This window comes from Triticum aestivum, chromosome 3D, assembly GCF_018294505.1.
Source record: "Triticum aestivum cultivar Chinese Spring chromosome 3D, IWGSC CS RefSeq v2.1, whole genome shotgun sequence".
NCBI lineage: Eukaryota > Viridiplantae > Streptophyta > Magnoliopsida > Poales > Poaceae > Triticum > Triticum aestivum.
The window spans coordinates 335,671,172-335,689,943 of record NC_057802.1 but is presented as its reverse complement, the minus strand read 5'-3'; positions in this window follow the sequence as shown (position 1 = coordinate 335,689,943).

Below are 18,772 nucleotides of genomic sequence, written 5' to 3'. Positions count from 1 at the left end.
ACAAAGAATCCGAGAAGCTTGCCGGACGGAACACTGAAGACACTCTTCTCAGGGTTCAGCTTAAGGTTGATCTTGCGCAGATTGGCGAACGTCTCTTCCAGATCTTGCACGAGAGTTGCCTCGTCCTTGGTTTTGACCACTATGTCATCCATGTATGCTTCCATATTTCTATGGAGCTGGGGTTCAAAACCAATTTGGACTGCTCTTGCAAACGTCGAGCCAGCACTCTTCAACCCGAAAGGCGTCCCTAAAAAGCAATACGTACCACATGGGGTGATGAATGATGTCTTCTCTTCATCCTCTCTTGTCATGAAGATTTGGTGGTAGCCTGAGTAGGCGTCGAGGAATGAGAGCAGATCACACCCGGCCGTGGAGTCAACAATCTGGTCGATGCGCGGGAACGGGAAGGGGTCCCTAGGACAAGCCTTCTTGATATCTGTGTAGTCAATACACAGCCTCCACTTCCCATTTGCCTTGCGCACTACTACCGGATTGGCCAACCACGTCGGGTGGAGCACTCCTCTCACCAGCCCTGCCGCTTCTAACTTCCTGATCTCCTCTGTGATGAACTCTTGCCTCTCTAGAGCCTGCTTTCTGACTTTCTGCTTGACGGGCCGCGCATGAGGGCAGACAGCTAGGTGGTGCTCAATCACCTCCCTGGGAACACCGGGGATGTCGGATGCTTGCCACGCAAACACGTCGACATTCGCCCGCAGGAAGGTGACGAGCGCGCCTTCCTATTTGCTGTCGAGGGTGGAGCCTATGGTGAAGGCCCCTCCCGTGCCATCCTCCCTGACAGACACCTTCTTGGTCTGCGGTGGCTCAGCTCTGGATTTCTTGCTCTTGTCGGTAGAGCTCTTTGGCACGTCCTCGACGGTAGCGCAACACTCCGAGGAGGTGCGCTTGCCGGAGTGGGCGCGAGAGGTCTTGCCGGGCTTCTTTTACCCTCCCGGGCCTTCAGCGGCAGGAGCAAGTGCCTTGACGGCAGCTGCTGCCACTCCTTCCCGGTAGAGTTGGTCAGCGCAAATCAGCGCGTCCTTCTTGTCGGAGGGGACGGAGATGATGTTCAATGGCCCGGGCATCTTTAGCATGTTGTAGGTGTAGTGTGACGCTGCCATGAACATGGCTAGTGCCGGGCGGCCGAGGATCCCGTTGTAGGGCAAGGGGATCTCAGCTACGTCGAAGATGATCCTCTCCGTCCTGTAGTTCAACTCTCCTCCAAACGTCACGGGCAGTGTGACCTTCCCCTTCGGCTGGCTCCTCCCCGGATTGACCCCTTGAAACATGCCCGTTTCCTCGAGGTCTCCATTAGGAATTTGCAGCCTTTTGATCACGACGGGCGAGATCAAGTTCAGGCCGGCCCCGCCGTCGACCAACATGTTGTTCACCTTGAGGTTGCGTATCGTTGGTGAGACCAACAATGGCAAACACCGACTGCGGTTGTGCGGTCAGGGTGGTCCTCGGCGTCAAAGATGAGGGGCATGCTGGACCACTTCAGCGGCTTCTGAGCGTCGAACGACGGCTCCGCTGGTGTAATCTCACGCGCCCACTGCTTGAGCTGGCGGTGAGAAGTATGCAGAGAGGCGCCAACATCGACGCACATGGCCTCTGTAGCCTTCTGGAACTCTTGCTCACCAGAATCGTCGTCCTCGTCATGATCATCGTCTTCTTGTTTCTTGTCACGGCCCCGGGCGGGCCTCTCTTGTTGGTAGTCCTTGCCGCGGCGGCCTCCTTGGCTGCCACGCTTCTTGCCGGATCCCTCGGCACCATCCTGGTCCTTCTCCTTGTCCTGCCTCTCGTACTCAGCCTTTTGCTTCTCAGCAAGCAGCTCGACTTGTCGGCAGTTTTGGAGGTCGTGGCCCTTGGTGCGGTGGATCTTGCAGTATCGCTTGCCGGAGCTTCCTGGCTTGTCGGCAGCTGCCAAGGCCCGACAGGCGGCGCACCGGGCAATCTCCTTGCCGGGGCCGTCTGCCTTGACCTTCTTGGTAGCGCCGATGTCGTCAGATCCTTCAACGGTAAGCACGGCCCTTTCCCTTGTGTTTCCTGTTGCGACGCCGGCTCTTCTTCGTCGGGGTGGCGGCGTCTTCGTGGGAGGAGTCGGTTTCCGCGCCGGCGTCTTCGCTGGGGCACTTCCTTCCCTCTTCAGCCCGGGCGCACTTATCGACCAGAACGTAGAGTTCGTCCACATCCTTAACCTTAGTCATCGCCAGCTCTTCGCGCATCTTGCGATTGCGCATGTTCTGATGGAACGCGCTGATCACAGCGGCGGGATGAACATCAGGGATGTTATACTGCACCCGGCTGAACCTCTGGATGTACTTGCGCAGGGTTTCCCCTTCCTTCTGGGGGATGATATGTAAATCACTAGCCTGGCCATGAGCTTGGTGGCCTCCTGTGAAGGCGCCAACGAACTCATGGCATAGGTCCGACCAAGAAGAAATGGAATCTGCCGGCAAGTGCATCAACCAAGACATAACATTGGGCTTCAGCGCCAGCGGGAAATAATTGGCAAGCACCTTGTCGTCGCGAGCTCCGGCAGCCTGCATCGCGATGGTGTAGATGCTGAGGAACTTGGACGAATGGGTCTTGCCAGTGTACTTCTCGCCGACGTCGGGCTTGAACGTGCGGTGGGACGGCCATTGGAACTGCCACAACTCGCGGGTAAAGGCCGGGCAGCCCACCTCATAAGGTAGGCCGCCGGAGCCCCCCCAGTGGTGAGTGGTCCATAGCGGGCCCCACCCGCTTGTCCGACTAGTGGCGTGTATTGCGCCAGCGCTCGATGGTGGTCCGAGCGTCTTCGTGAGCTCGTTCCCGAAGAACTTGGCGCTGGTCGCGGAGGGTCCGCGGGTCGGACGACGCTATGGAGATGTTATCACAAACGCCGTCACGACGGGCCGACGCCCGCGGCGGTTGGCGAGGAGGAGGAGAGTGCACCATGACCGCAGCACCCCCGGTCCCCCCAGCGCTGGCATGTGGTGGCTCGGTGGAGCGCCGGCCCGGGGGTCCCGCCGGTCGCGGGTCGTCTTTGTTGGCAACGGCGACGAGGCTCCGGATGGTGGCCCTCCACTCGTCTAGATTCTCCGCAGCAGGAGGGAAGTCGAGGAGCAGCTGCGCGCGCCAAAGCTTCTGCTGGCGTGGGTGGCGGCGATAGCTGTGTGGACCGTGGCGTGCTTTGACTTCTAACCACGTTAGAAGGAGCTCCATCGCGACCCAGCGGCTGCGCGCCATTTTCACCAGCACTTCGGCGGGCATGCTGAACTCCTTCATCCCGCGGATGACGCACAGGGCTCTTCCCACGGCGGTGCTCAGGGTCACCGGCATGGTGACGCTGCTCGTCGCGCACACCATGGGAAGAGCACGCAGTGGTCGTCGGCGTGGGCGTCTTGGAGGTCGCTGCACTGCCCAGGGGTGGCACAACGACACTCCTGGGGGCCCCGCGCCGCCTGCGGGGGCCCAGCTCCGTCTTTGGATCTGGCGACGTGCGGCCGATCGTCTGGCGCGCGAACGACGCCACTCGCCAGGCTCTGACTGCCAGGATGATGCTGGTGCTCGCGGCCGCGGCCCGAGACCTGTCCGCGACCGGCCCGCTGCTCGCCCGCACTGGCACGGGCCGTTCGGCTCCCAACGAGCCGATCGCCGTGGCCGTCTTCTTCTTGGGGGCCATGGCGACGAAGAACTACTAGGCTAACTACTAGACCAGATTCTCGCAATTGTGCCCCCTACCTGGCGCGCCAAAGATGTCGGTGTGGAACGACACCTATGGGATCACGAGAATCCCTACTACGGTTGCCGGGGCGCAGGGTTGCGAGAAGAGCAGGATTAGTAATCGGCACAAGGATCGTTTACCCAGGTTCAGGCCGCGAGGATGCGTAAAACCCTAGTCCTGCTTTGGTGGTGTATTTCAGAGAGTTCTTGAGCTCTCGAACTAGCTATGGTGAGTGCGTGGTTCGAAAGAGCCGAATCCTTCTCCAGTATGCCATGGGCCTCCTTTTATAGTCGAAAGGGGCTGCCACAGTGGCATACAGGAGGTGGAAAGGCGTACAGTATTGCGAGCTTATCACTCGTATTACAGGACAAGACGCATTTAATGCGTAGCTGAGGTGTCCTCTTGCTTTATTGGGGACGGGAGCGAGGCCCGTCCCGTCCGCCGCCGCTCCTCCTCACCTCGACACGCGCCCTGGCCAGTGGTGCATGCGACACCATGTAGGCAGGCACGCAGCTAAGGTGGCACGGTGGTAGGGTCTTGACGAAGATCTGAATGCCGCCACGCAGGTGTGTGCTAAGTTGGCCTGGAAGCTGCATGTTGCCACGTAGGCGCCTGCCCAGCTGGTTGGGCTGGCAGCTGCATGCGAACGGCGGCGGAGGCTTGGTTGGTGCGTGCTTGGCAGTGGCCCTGCTGGCGTCCTCGGTGAGGGCCTTGCCGGGTGGCCCGGCAAGGGTCTTGCCGTGGCGCGCTGTCGTCCCCGGCAAGGATCTTGCCGGGGGTCTGGTGGCCTTCCTCGGCAAGGATCTTGCTGAGGATCGTCGTCTTCTAATCCTCATCAGATCTTGAGTGTTCCTTGTCTTCACAAAGATCTGCATGCCACCATGCAGGTGCCTCCCGAGCCCTGGCCCAACGTGGTTGATGATGTTGGAGACCGTGGGCTCAAGGGTGGCTCGCTCTGTTGGTGTGGGGCGAGCTGCCCTGGCAAGGGTCTTGCCGGGGCAACTGAGGCCGTCCCCGGCAAGGGTCTTGCCGGGGGAAACTGCTCCGCCCCTCTGCTCTTTGTGGTCTTGGCCTTAGCGTTGTTCTGGCTGCTTCGGGCTTCGGTTTTACCTTGGTTTACCTCCCTTTGCCCTGCTTGGTGTGGCCGTGGGCGCGGCTCCGACTGTCCGTGCGCAGGTAAAGGGGTACAAAGGTGCGCCCCTTCTTTTGTACACCGACACATATATCAAGCAATGACGAAGTCTAACTCTCTCCTATGCATCGACATGTCATACAAGAACAATTTATGAACATCAAGTAAAGGCCAATACATAGCATAAGCAGTTTCTTGCAATTTTATCGTGTTGGAAACATAGAGAGGTGGAGATATAGTTTCTCTTTCATAATAATTGCAAGTAGGAGCAGCAAGTACATGCATATTATATCTATCAAAATCATCATGTGTAGTAGTGAAATGCAACCCATCAATATAATCCTTAATAAGGGAAAACATCTCCGATATAGTGTAGTTTGGAGAATTCAAAAAGATAATAGGACTATCATGTGTGGGTGCAATAGCAACAATTTAATGTTTAACATAAGGAACAATAGCAAGTTCACCTCCATAAGCATAATTCATATTGGCATCTTGGCCACAAGAATAGCAAGCATCAAGTTCATCAAAAAGGGATACTTCAAATGAATCAACGAGATCATAGCAATTATCATGGCATTCATCCTTCGGTAAGAATGAAGGGACATTAAATAATGTATGAGTTGGAGAGTTACTCTCATTAGAAGGTGGGCACGGGTAGCTAATCTGCTCTTCCTCCTTTTGTTCTTCGCTCTCCTCGTCATCTTTTTCATCCAATGAGCCCATAGTTTCATCAATTCCTTCTTCCATAGACTCCTGCAAAATATTAGTCTCTTCTTGGACAGTGGAGGAGTCCTCAATATATGGTTTAACATAGGCATTAGAAGCATAATTATCATAACAATATTTAAGTATGGCAAAATTTTCAGATTTGTAAAGAGTAGCACCATACTTTCCAACCAAAGAAGTAATTATAAACACCCTTAGCATAGGAAGATACGATTCCATTATCACTAAACTCACATTGGTAGGGAAGGTGATTCTTAGGGTCTTCAGAACAACAAGCAAAATCATATATTTCACGTAAATTCCAAGCATAGCATTGCAAAAGATGAATTTGATCCAATAAAAGTTTCCCTTTTTGAGATAAGCGGTGTCGCACATAACAAGCATGCTCATCTAAATATTTGCCCTCAACTAAGCTAGTTGGGGTTTCAGCACGAGCACATAGGGATCAAAGATGATCCAAGTAAAAAGCTTCAGGAGTGTGGTAGATTTTGAGTGGTTCTTCAACCATTGGTGTAGTAGGTGCAACTAATTTTTTTGGTATTTTGCATTTCCTACCCATAATTAAAGATAGAAAACAAAAGCACAAAATAAAAACTACTTAGTGATAAACCAAACAAGCACACACGAGAATATTCACCCCACGCTATAACTCCCCAGCAATAGCGCCAGAAAAAGGTCTTGATAACCCACAAGTATAGGGGATCAATTGTAGCCTCTTTCGATAAGTAAGAGTGTCAAACCCAACGAGGAGCTAAAGGTAGAACAAATATTCCCTCAAGTTCTATCGACCACCGATACAACTCTATGCACGCTTAACATCTTTATATTGCAAAACTATTGCAAGGAATCAAACTTATCATATTCAGTGATCTACATGATTTTTTTATTATATCCTCTTGAATACCTATCATATTAGGACCAAATTCATAACCCATGCATATTGCCATTACTATTTATCAAACTCTAAAAATGATCTAAGTGAAGCATGAGAGTGCAACTATTTCTTTAAAATATAACCACCGCCGTGCTCTAAAAGATATAAGTGAAGTACTAGAGCAACTGCCTAGCTCAAAAGATATAAGTAAAGCACATAGAGTATTCTAACAAATCACGAATAATGTATGTCCCTCTCAAAAAGGTGTGTACAACAAAGATGATTGTGGCACACTAAAAAGCAAACAAAGCAAAGACTCATATAATATACGACGGTCCAAGCAAAACTCATATCATGTGATGAATAAAAATATAGCTCCAAGTAATTTACCGATTGTTGGTAGAAGAAAGAGGGGATGCCATCCAGGGCATACCCAAGATTAGAGTCTTGGGTGTCCTTGAATATTACCTTGGGGTGCCTTCGACCTCCCCAAGCTTAGGGTCTCTTATTCCTTCATCCATCACGATCTCACTTCAAACTTGAAAACTTCAGCACACAAAACTCAACAGAAAACTCATGAGATCCGTTAGTATAACAAGCAAATCATAAACTTTAAGTACTGTTGTAAACCCATCCATATTTTATTATTGCATAATACCTACTTTATTCTAACTTCACCATGACTTATACCCCCCGATACAATCCATTGATTCATTAAAACAAGCAAACACTGAAACGAAAACAGAATCTGTAAAAAATAGAACTGTCTGTAATGATCTGGACAATGGCCATACTTATGTAACTCCAAAAATTCTGAAACATTGGGACAACGTGGGAAAGTCGTATATCAATCATGTGCAAAAAACTTAGAATTTTATCACGTTCCGGTGAATTTAAACAATTCTGCTACTGGGAGTAAAAGTTTCTGTTTTTCCCAGAATCAAGTCAACTATCAACCAAATCATCCCAAAGGCTTTACTTGGCACAACCACTAATTTAAAAAAAAGCCAACCATAACAGTATCATAATTGTGTGCATACACAAAAACATAAAAGAAACAAGAAAAATGAACATAACTATTGGGTTGCCGCCCAACAAGCGCTATTGTTTTACGCCCCTAGCTAGGCGTAATGCATAGTTTGAAGTGTTGTCATCCTTCATTCCCTAGTCCTTTTTAAATAAATCTTCAAAAAAAATTAGTAAATCTCTCATCTCATATTCTTCTTTCCTAGTGGGAGAACTTAAATTATTGAAAGGACTTTGTTTAGCAATGTTAACATTCATTACTGAAATTCCGAATCATCACCATAAACATCTTCATATAACATACTAATTCGGAATTTGAAGTAAAATAAAAGTAAATCAATTGCAGTATGTATTTTTGGATTTTAATATATGATAAAGATAGACGTGGGGGACATAGTTTTCACTAGAGGCTTCTCTCTTGAACATAGCATATGGTGGGTAAACAAATTACTGTTGGGCAATTGATAGAAAAGCGCATAGTTATGACGATATCCAAGGAAATGATCATGTATATAGGCAGCATGTCCGAGACAAGTACACCGACTCCTGCATGCATCTACAACTATTACTCCACACATCGACCGTTATCCAGCATGCATCTAGAGTATTAAGTTCATAAAGAATAGAGTAACGCCTTAAGCAAGATGACATGATGTAGACAAAGTAAACTCAAACAATATGAATAAATCCCATCATTTTATCCTTAATGGCAACGATACAAATGCGTGCCATGTCCCTTTCTGTCACTGGGATTGAGCACCACAAGATTGGGCCCATCACAAAGCACCTCTCCCATTGCAATATAAATCAATCTAGTTGGCCAAACCAAACGGATAGACCAGAGAGAAATACAAAGCTATAATAATCATACATAAAAGACTTCCGAGAAGACTCAATAATACTCGTAGATAATCTGATCATAAACCCATAATTCATCAGATCCCAACAAACACATCACAAAAGAAGATTACATCGAATAGATCTCCAAGAACAACAAGGAGAACATTGTATTGAAGATCAAAGAGAGAGAATAAGCCATCTAGCTACTAGCTATGGACCCGTAGGTCTGTGGTAAACTACTCACACATTATCGGAAGGGCAGCAAGGTTGATGTAGAGGCCCTCCGTGGTCGATTCCCCTCTGACAGAGTACCGAAAAAGGCCTCCAGATGGGATCTCGCAAGAACAAAGCTTGCGGTAGAAAAAAATAGTATTTTGGGTGGCTCTTTGTTGGTTTCCTGATTTTAGAGAATTTATAGAGGTGGAATTAGGCCAGCCAGAGAAATGAGGGGCCCATAAGGTACCTAGGAGCGCCTAGATTCCTTGTGGCCTACTCCTTTGATGTCTGGTCTCCTCTAGAAGCTTCCAGGGTCTCTTGTGTCCAGAAAAAATCATCAAAAAATTTCATGGAATTTGGACTTTGTTTGGTACTGATTTCCTGGAAAACCCACAACAGGCAAAAAAAGCAACTGTCACTTGGCACTAAGTTAATAGGTTAGTCCCAAAGAATGATATATAATTGCATATAAAACATCCAAGATGGATACTATAATAGCATGGAACAATAAAAAAATTATAGATATGTTGGAGACGTTCAAGTCTCACTAATGCCATCTTCATTAGCGCTTGCAACAATAACTTTCTCAAATTCAGACATGGTAGCAAATTCAAACAAGCAATTGATAACCCACAAGTATAGGGAATCAATTGTAGCCTCTTCCGATAAGTAAGAGTGTTGAACCCAATGAGGAGCTAAAGGTAGAACAAATATTCCCTCAAGTTCTATCGACCACCGATACAACTCTACGTACGCTTAACGTTCGCTTTACCTAGAACAAGTATGAAACTAGAAGTACTTTGTAGGTGTAACGGGATAGAAGAATATAAAGGGCACGTAAATAAAAACTAGGGGCTGTTTAGGTAAAGAAGCAATATAGTTAGTATAGAGAGTGTGGAAAAGTGGTGGTAGGAGTTGTGAAATTGTCCCTAAGCAATTGACTATGTTACTAGACCGATAGCAAGTTTTATGTGGGAGAGGCCACTGCTAGCATGTCATCCCTGACTTGGAATTCTATGCACTTATGATTGGAACTATTAGCAAGCATCCGCAACTACTAACGTTCATTAAGGAAAAACCGAACCATAGCATTAAGATATATTGGTCCCCCTTCAATCTCGTATGCATCAATTTCTATGCTAGGTTGAAGCTTCTATCACTCTTGCCCTCCAATACATAGTCCTATCAACATACAACTAACCCTATGGACATCAACATAACCACAAGCAAATTAAACCAATCATAGCAATTCACCAATTACCGATAGGACAACGAAAACCTACTCAGACATCATAGGATGGAAACACATCATTGGATAATAATATGAAGCATAAAGCACCATGTTCAAGTAGAGGGTACAGCGGGTTGTGGGAGAGTGGACCGCTGTAGATAGATGGGGGAAGGTGATGAAGATGTTGGTGAAGATGACGGAGGTGTTGGTGTAGATTGCGGTGACGATGATGGCCCCGGCGGCGTTCCGGTGCCACCGGGAGAGAGGGGGAGAGGGCCCCCCTTCTTCTTCTTGTTCCTTGACCTTCTCCCTAGATGGGAGAAGGGTTTCCCCTCTGGTCCATGGCCTCCATGGCGGTGGAGGGGCGAGAGCCCCTCCGAGATTGGATCCGTCTCTCTGTCTCTCTCTGTTTCTGCGTTCCCTGATTTTGCTCTTTCACCGTTTCTTATATTCCCGGAGATCCGTAACTCCGATTGGGCTGAAATTTGGACACGATTTTTATCCGGATATTGGATTTATTGCCGCGAAAGAAGGGCACCAACCGCCTTATGGAGTGGCCACGAAGGCCCAGGGCGCGTCGGACCCCCTGGGGCGCGCCCCTCACCCTCGTGGGCCCCTCGGGCATCGTCTCGCGTTGATTCCACTTCACAAAATTCACATATACTCCAAAAAAAATCTCCGTCAGTTTTTATCCCATTTGGACTCCGTTTGATATGGATTTTCTACGAAACAAAAAGCATGCAACAAACAAGAACTGGCACTGGGCACTGGATCAATATATTAGTCCCAAGAGTAGTATAAAAGTTGCCAAAAGTATGTAAAAGTTGTATAATATTGGCATGGAACAATCAAAGATACGACGGAGACGTATCAACAATCAAGCAAAAAGGCAAACAGAGAATATTTTTGAGTTTTTGTTAAAACGTTTTAGAAGTGGGGGAGATGAAAACGAGAGGCAAATGGCAAATGAAAGTAAATGCCAGGAGATGAACTTTATGTGATGGTACTTGATAGGTTTTGGTGATGTCTCCCTGGCAACAGCGCCAGAAATTCTTCATGCTACTTGTGAGGTACGTTGGGATTGCCTTGAAGAGGAGAAGATGATGCAGTACACTAGAGATAAGTATTTACCTCAGTTAAGAACCAAGGTTATCAATCAAGTAGGAGAACCACGGAAGACCTCTTGAACAGCACCTACACACAAAAGAACAAATACTTGCACCCAACGCAATCAAGGGGGTTGTCAATCCCCTCGGCGGTTAATTGCAAGGATCAAGTCCAATAATGGTACACAGATAAAAAACACAAAATAAAAGAATGGTAAATAAATTGCAGCAAGGTATTTTTGGATTTTAATATATGATAAAGGTAGTCCGGGGGGCCATAGTTTTAATATATGCATTAGTAGTTAACCACGGACCTACGGGTCCATAGCTAGTAGCCAGATGGCTTCTTCTCTCTCTTTGTTCTTCAATACAATTTGCACCTCGATGTTTGGAGTTATATCCATTGTAAACTTCTTTTTGGTATGTTTGTTGGGATCCGTTGAATTGTGGGTTAAAGATCTGAATATTCATGTGATGGGCCCGATCTTGCGGTGCTCAATCCCAGTGACAGAAAGGGACAAGAAACATATTTGTATTGTTGCCATTAAGGGTAAAACAATGGGGTATATTCATATTTATTGGATTTACTTTGTCTACATGTCATCTTTCTTAAGGCGTTACTCTTTTTTTATTATTAACTTAAGACCCTAGATGCATGCTGGATAGCGGTCGATGGGTGGAGTAATAGCAGTAGATGCAGGCAGGAGTCGGTCTACTTATTTCGGGCGTTGCCTTGAATATCGTCATAACAATGCGCTTTTCTATCAGGTGCCCAACAGTAATTTGTTCACCCACTGTATGCTATGTGTTCGAGAGATAGAAGCCTCTAGTGAAAACTATGGCCCCCGAGTCTACTTTTATCATTGCTGCAATTTTTTAACTTTTAATTTGTTTTGCAATTTATCTATCTACCGCTACAAGATTTGATCCTTGCAAGTAACGAGTTGAAGGGGATTGACAACCCTCTTGCTCGTGTTGGGTGCAAGTATTTGCTTTTGTGTTCGCAGGTGTTGTTCATGAGGCTTTGCGTAATTCTCCTACTGGATTGATACCTTCATTATTAATGAGGGAAATACTTATCTCTACTGTTCTACATCTCCCCTCCTCTACGGGGAAAATCCCAATGCAGCTCACAAGTAGCAGATGACCACGTCCTTCTTGTCGGAGTGAATAGTGATGACGTTCATCGGCCCTGACATCTTCAGTGTGTTATAGGCATAGTGGGACACTACCATAAACTTGCGAGAGCTGGGCGACCTAGGATTCCATTGTACGGCAAAGGTATCTTGACGACATCGAAGTCAATTTTATTTGTCCTATAGTTGAGCTCACAGCCAAACGTCACCGGCAAGGTTATCTTTCCCTTTGGTTGGCTCCTTCCTGGATTGATCCCTTGAAACGTTCCCGTTTGCTTGAGATCTTCATCAGGAATTTGTAGCTCTTGATCACATCAGGTGAGATCAAGTTGAAGCCGTCCCCACCATCAACCAGCATCCTTGTCATTTTGAGGTTGCAAATTGTTGGTGAAACCAACAACGGAAGCACCCGATTGTAGTTGTGCGATCTGCGCGATCCTCAGCATAAAAAATGATGGGCGTGTTGGACCACTTGAGTGGCTTCTGCGCCTCCATTGCCGGTTCCACTGCATTTATCTCATGGGGCCTCTACTTGAGATGCCGGTGAGAGGACTGCAGAGATGCACCTCCATTAATGCACATGGCTTCTGTTGCCTTTTGGAATTCTTGGCCCTCGGACTCCTCTTCGTCCTCATCATCATCATCCTCGTCCTCCTTCTTATCACAACCTCTAGCAGGTTTCTCCTTCTGCTGCTTGGCCTTGCCGCGGTGACCTCCACGACCACCACGGTTCTTCTTGCCGGACCCGCCGGCACCATCTTGGCCTTTCTCCTTGTCGCGCTTCTCATACTCTTGCTTCTGCTTCTCGGCAAGCTGCTCAACTTGCCGGCATTCTTGGAGATCATGGCCCTTGGTGGGGTGGATCTTGCAGTATGGCACATCAGTCTTGTCCATCTTGTCCCTTGCTGCGGCCTCATGACCACAAGTACATACAGCAGTATCCTTGCCTAAGCCTTCAGTCTTGGCCTTCTTGCCAGCACTGGTGTTGTCGGAGCCCTCAACGGACATAACGACCCTGCCTTTGCGCTTGTGGTTGTGCTTCCGGCCCTTCTTTGGGGTGGATGTTGGGGAACGTAGTAATTTCAAAAAAATTCTACGCACACGCAAGAACATGGTGATGCATAGCAACGAGAGGGGAGAGTGTTGTCCACGTACCCTCATAGACCGAAAGCAGAAAGCGTTAACACAACGCGGTTGATGTAGTCGTACGTCTTCATGATACGACCGATCAAGTACCAAATGCACGGCACCTCCGAGTTCAACACACGTTCAGCTCGATGACATCCCTCGAACTCCGATCCATCCGAGCTTTGAGGGAGAGTTCCGTCCGCACGACGGCGTGGTGACGATGATGATGTTCTACCGACGCAGGGCTTCGCCTAAGCACCGCTACGATATTATCGAGGTGGATTATGGTGGAGGGGGGCACCGCACACGGCTGAGAGATCTAGAGATCAATTGTTGTGTCTTTGGGGTGCCCCTCTGCCCCCGTATATAAAGGAGCAAGGGGGGAGGCGGCCGGCCTAGGAGGAGGGCGCGCCAAGGGGGGAGTCCTACTCCCACCGGGAGTAGGACTCCTCCTTTCCTTGTTGGAGTAGGAGAAGGGAAGGGAGAAGGAGAAGGAAGGGGGCGCCCCCCTCCCTAGTCCAATTCGGACTAGTCCATGGGGAGGGGTGCGGCCACCCTTTAGGGCCTTTCTCTCCTTTCCCGTATGGCCCATTAAGGCCCAATACGAATTCTCGTAACTCTCCGGTACTCCGAAAAATACCCGAATCACTCGGAACCTTTCCGATGTCCGAATATAGTCGTCCAATATATCGATATTTACGTCTCGACCATTTCGAGACTCCTCGTCATGTCCCTGATCTCATCCGGGACTCCGAACTCCTTCGGTACATCAAAACACATAAACTCATAATATAACCGTCATCTAACTTTAAGCGTGCGGACCCTACGGGTTCGAGAACTATGTAGACATGACCGAGACACGTCTCCGGTCAATAACCAATAGCGGAACCTGGATGCTCATATTGGCTCCCACATATTCTATGAAGATCTTTATCGGTCAAACCGCATCACAACATACGTTGTTCCCTTTGTCATCGGTATGTTACTTGCCCGAGATTCGATCGTCGGTATCTCAATACCTAGTTCAATCTCGTTACCGGCAAGTCTCTTTACTCGTTCCGTAATACATCATCCTGCAACTAACTCATTAGTTGCAATGCTTGCAAGGCTTTAAGTGATGTGCATTACCAAGTGGGCCCAGAAATACCTCTCAGACAATCGGAGTGACAAATCCTAATCTCGAAATACGCCAACCCAACAAGTACCTTCGGAGACACCTATAGAGCACCTTTATAATCACCCAGTTACGTTGTGACGTTTGGTAGCACACAAAGTGTTCCTCCGGTAAACGGGAGTTGCATAATCTCATAGTCATAGGAACATGTATAAGTCATGAAGAAAGCATTAGCAACATACTAAACGATCGTGTGCTAAGCTAACGGAATGGGTCAAGTCAATCACATCATTCTCCTAATGATGTGATCCCGTTAATCAAATGAGAACTCATGTCAATGGCTAGGAAACACAACCATCTTTGACCAACGAGCTAGTCAAGTAGAGGCATACTAGTGACAATCTATTTGTCTATGTATTCACACATGTATCATGTTTCCGGTTAATACAATTCTAGCATGAATAATAAACATTTATCATGATATAAGGAATTAAATAATAACTTTATTATTGCCTCTAGGGCATATTTCCTTCAGTCTCCCACTTGCACTAGAGTCAATAATCTAGATTACACAGTAATGATTCTAACACCCATGGAGCCTTGGTGCTGATCATGTTTTGCTCGTGGAAGAGGCTTAGTCAACGGGTCTGCAACATTCAGATCCGTATGTATCTTGCAAATTTCTATGTCTCCCACCTCGACTAAATCTTGGATGGAATTAAAGCGTCTCTTGATGTGCTTGGTTCTCTTGTGAAATCTGGATTCCTTCGCCAAGGCAATTGCACCAGTATTGTCACAAAAGATTTTCATTGGACCCAATGCACTAGGTATGACACCTAGATCAGATATGAACTCCTTCATCCAGACTCCTTCATTTGCTGCTTCTGAAGCAGCTATGCATTCCGCCTCACACGTAGATCCCACCACGACACTTTGTTTAGAACTGCACCAACTGACAGCTCCACCGTTCAATGTAAACACGTATCCGGTTTGCGATTTAGAATCGTCTGGATCAGTGTCAAAGCTTGCATCAACGTAACCATTTACAATGAGCTCTTTGTCACCTCCATAAACAAGAAACATATCCTTAGTACTTTTCAGGTATTTTAGGATGTTCTTGACCGCTGTCCAGTGATCCACTCCTGGATTACTTTGGTACCTCCCTGCTAGACTTATAGCAAGGCACACATCAGGTCTGGTACACAGCATTGCATACATGATAGAGCCTATGGTTGAAGGATAGGGAACATCTTTCATCTTCTCTCTATCTTCTGAAGTGGTCAGGCATTGAGTCTTACTCAACTTCACACCTTGTAACACAGGCAAGAACCCTTCCTTTGCTTGATCCATTTTGAACTTCTTCAAAACTTTGTCAAGGTATGTGCTTTGTGAAAGTCCAATTAAGCGTCTTGATCTATCTCTATAGATCTTGATGCCCAATATATACGCAGCTTCACCGAGGTCTTTCATTGAAAAACTCTTATTCAAGTATCCCTTTATGCTATCCAGAAATTCTATATCATTTCTAATTAGCAATATGTCATCCACATATAATATCAGAAATGCTACAGAGCTCCCACTCACTTTCTTGTAAATACAGGCTTCTCCAAAAGTCTGTACAAAACCAAATGATTTGATCACACTATCAAAGCGTTTATTCCAACTCCGAGAGGCTTGCACCAGTCCATAAATGGATCACTGGAGCTTGCACACTTTGTTAGCTCCCTTTGGATCGACAAAACCTTCCGGTTGCATCATATACAACTCTTCTTCCAGAAATCCATTCAGGAATGCAGTTTTGACATCCATTTGCCAAATTTCATAATCATAAAGTGCGGCAATTGCTAACATGATTCGGACAGACTTAAGCATCGCTACGGGTGAGAAGGTCTCATCGTAGTCAATCCCTTGAACTTATCGAAAACCTTTTGCAACAAGTCAAGCTTTATAGACAGTAACATTATCGTCAGCGTCAGTCTTCTTCTTGAAGATCCATTTATTCTCAATTGTTTGCCGATCATCGGGCAAGTCAACCAAAGTCCACACTTTGTTCTCATACATGGATCCCATCTCAGATTTCATGGCCTCAAGCCATTTCGCGGAATCTGGGCTCACCATCGCTTCTTCATAGTTCGTAGGTTCGTTATGGTCTAGTAACATTACTTCCAGAACAGGATTACCGTACCACTCTGGTGCGGATCTTACTCTGGTTGACCTATGAGGTTCAGTAATAACTTGATCTGAAGTTTCATGATCATCATCATTAACTTCCTCACTAATTGGTGTAGGTGTCGCAGAAACCGGTTTCTGCGATGAACTACTTTCCAATAACGAACTGGTGGCACAGATCTGACCATGAAGAAATAGAGCCTTCTGGCAGGTTCATCAGCAAAGATCTCACGTTGGCCTTGCGCACCAATGGAAAATAGTTGGCAAGTACCTTCTCGTATCATCCTCCAGCAGCTTGCACGGCAATGGTGTAAATGCCTAGGAACTCCGACGGGTTGAGCTTGCCGTCATATTTCTCCAGCAAGTCGGGTTTGATGCTCTGGGAAGAGGGCCAACAGACTTGCCGCGGCTCGTGGGTGAACGCTAGGCAGGCCACCTCGTAAGGCACCCATGGTACTCCAGCGTTGGCTCGCACACTGCCGGCCCTGCATGGTCATCCGACTGACGACGTGCTTCCCGGTGCCGCTCGGTCGTAGTTTGAGCATCTTTCACGTGCATGTCTTGGATGACTTGGCACTGGTCTTGGCGAGCCTGCAGATCTTATGACATCATGGACACGTTGTCCAACTCAGAGTTTCGGCGAGCTTGCCGCCGCTGCTATCGTGGAGGGGACTGCATAGTGGTGCAGCACCTCTGGTACGCTCACCATCCGCACGTACGGGCACCGTTGGCGGCCGGTGTGAGGGTCGCACCTACTACGGTTTGTCGTTGTTGGTGAAGCTGAGGAGGCTTTGAATAGTAGCCCTCCACTCCTCCATCTTCTCTAGTGCAGGAGGGAAGTCCAGCAATGGCTGAGCTTGTGCCAGGGCCTCTGTCAGCGTGTTTGGCATGGCGTGGCGTGGCGTGAAGAACGGAGTGTACTCTTACTTTTGACGGAGCCAGAAGGATTCCATCCTGTTCCTGCAACCATGGCCGATTTTCGCCGGCAGGCTGGCTTGGAGGTTGCCCATGTACATGTTGGGAGTGATGCATAGGGTTATCATCGTGGCGGTGTCTAGAGCCACCGACATTGTGATGCTGCGTGCCTCGTCCATCTTGTGATGGCCACAGCGTGTGCACTGGCATGTGAGTCTTAGACGTCGCTACGCCGTCTTTGGATGTCACCGCACTGCCCGTTGGCTTCGCAGCTCCACCCTCGGACTTGGTAGCATGAGGGTTCTTGTTTGACCTGCTCTGGACAATGCCGCTCACCTGGCTAGGATTGCCAGAACATCATGGGAGTTGTTCGCCGCCTCCACCTCCTCCGCTGCCGCCTCCTCTGTCGCCTGTAAGCGTCGACGTCAGAAGCTCGGATGTAGACGAGGCACCCACTACTGCACCCTTCTTCTTGGGTGCCATGGGCGGTGAAGATGATGATGAAGTTAATGCGCAGACTATTGAATCAGGTTCGCACATGCGATCCCCCTACTTGGCTGTCAGTGTACAAAAGTAGGGACACACCTTTGTACCCCTTTACTTGTGCACGGGTAGTCGGAGCCGCGCACCACGGCCACACTAAGATGACCAAGGCAACGCCAAGACCAAAGATACCAAAGAGCGAGAGGGCGAGGTGGACTCCCCCAGCAAGGCCCTTGCCGGGGCAGCCTCCGCGGCCCCGGAAGAGCCTTGCCGGGGCAACTTGTCCGATGCTAACAGAGCAAGCCACCCTTGAGCCCACGGGTTCCAACTCAACCAACCACATTGGAACTAGGGCTCGGGAGGCACCTCCGTGGTAGCATGCAGATCTTTGTCAAGACCATAGAGATATAAGATCAGATGAGAACTAGAAGACGGCGACCCTCGGTGGGATCCTTGCCGAGGAGATCCACAAGACCCCCGGCAAGCGCCTTGCCGGGGACGACTGCAGCACCACGGCAAGACCCTTGTCGGGCCCCCCGGCAAGACCCTTGCCGAGGGCGTCAGCGGGGCCACAGCCAGGCCCGCGTCGACCAAGAATCCACCGCCGTCCCCAAGCAGCTGCTAGCTCAACCGGATGGGCAGGCACCTGCGTGGCGACGGGCGGCCTCTACGCCAACTCAGGAAGCACCTGCGTGGTGGCATGCAGATCTTCGTGAAGACCCTACCACCGCACCACCTCAGCTGCCTACCTGCCTACATGGCGCCGCATGCACCGCTGGCTTGGGCACGTGTCGAAGCAAGGCGAGGCGGCAACGGACGGGACGGGCTCCGTTCCCGTCCCCGATAAAGCAAGGGGGACACCTAAGCGGTGCATTAAATGCACCTTGTCCTGTAATACGAGCGATAAGCTCGCAGCACTGTAGGCCTTTCCAGCTCCTGTGTGCCACTGTGGCAGCCTCTTTCGACT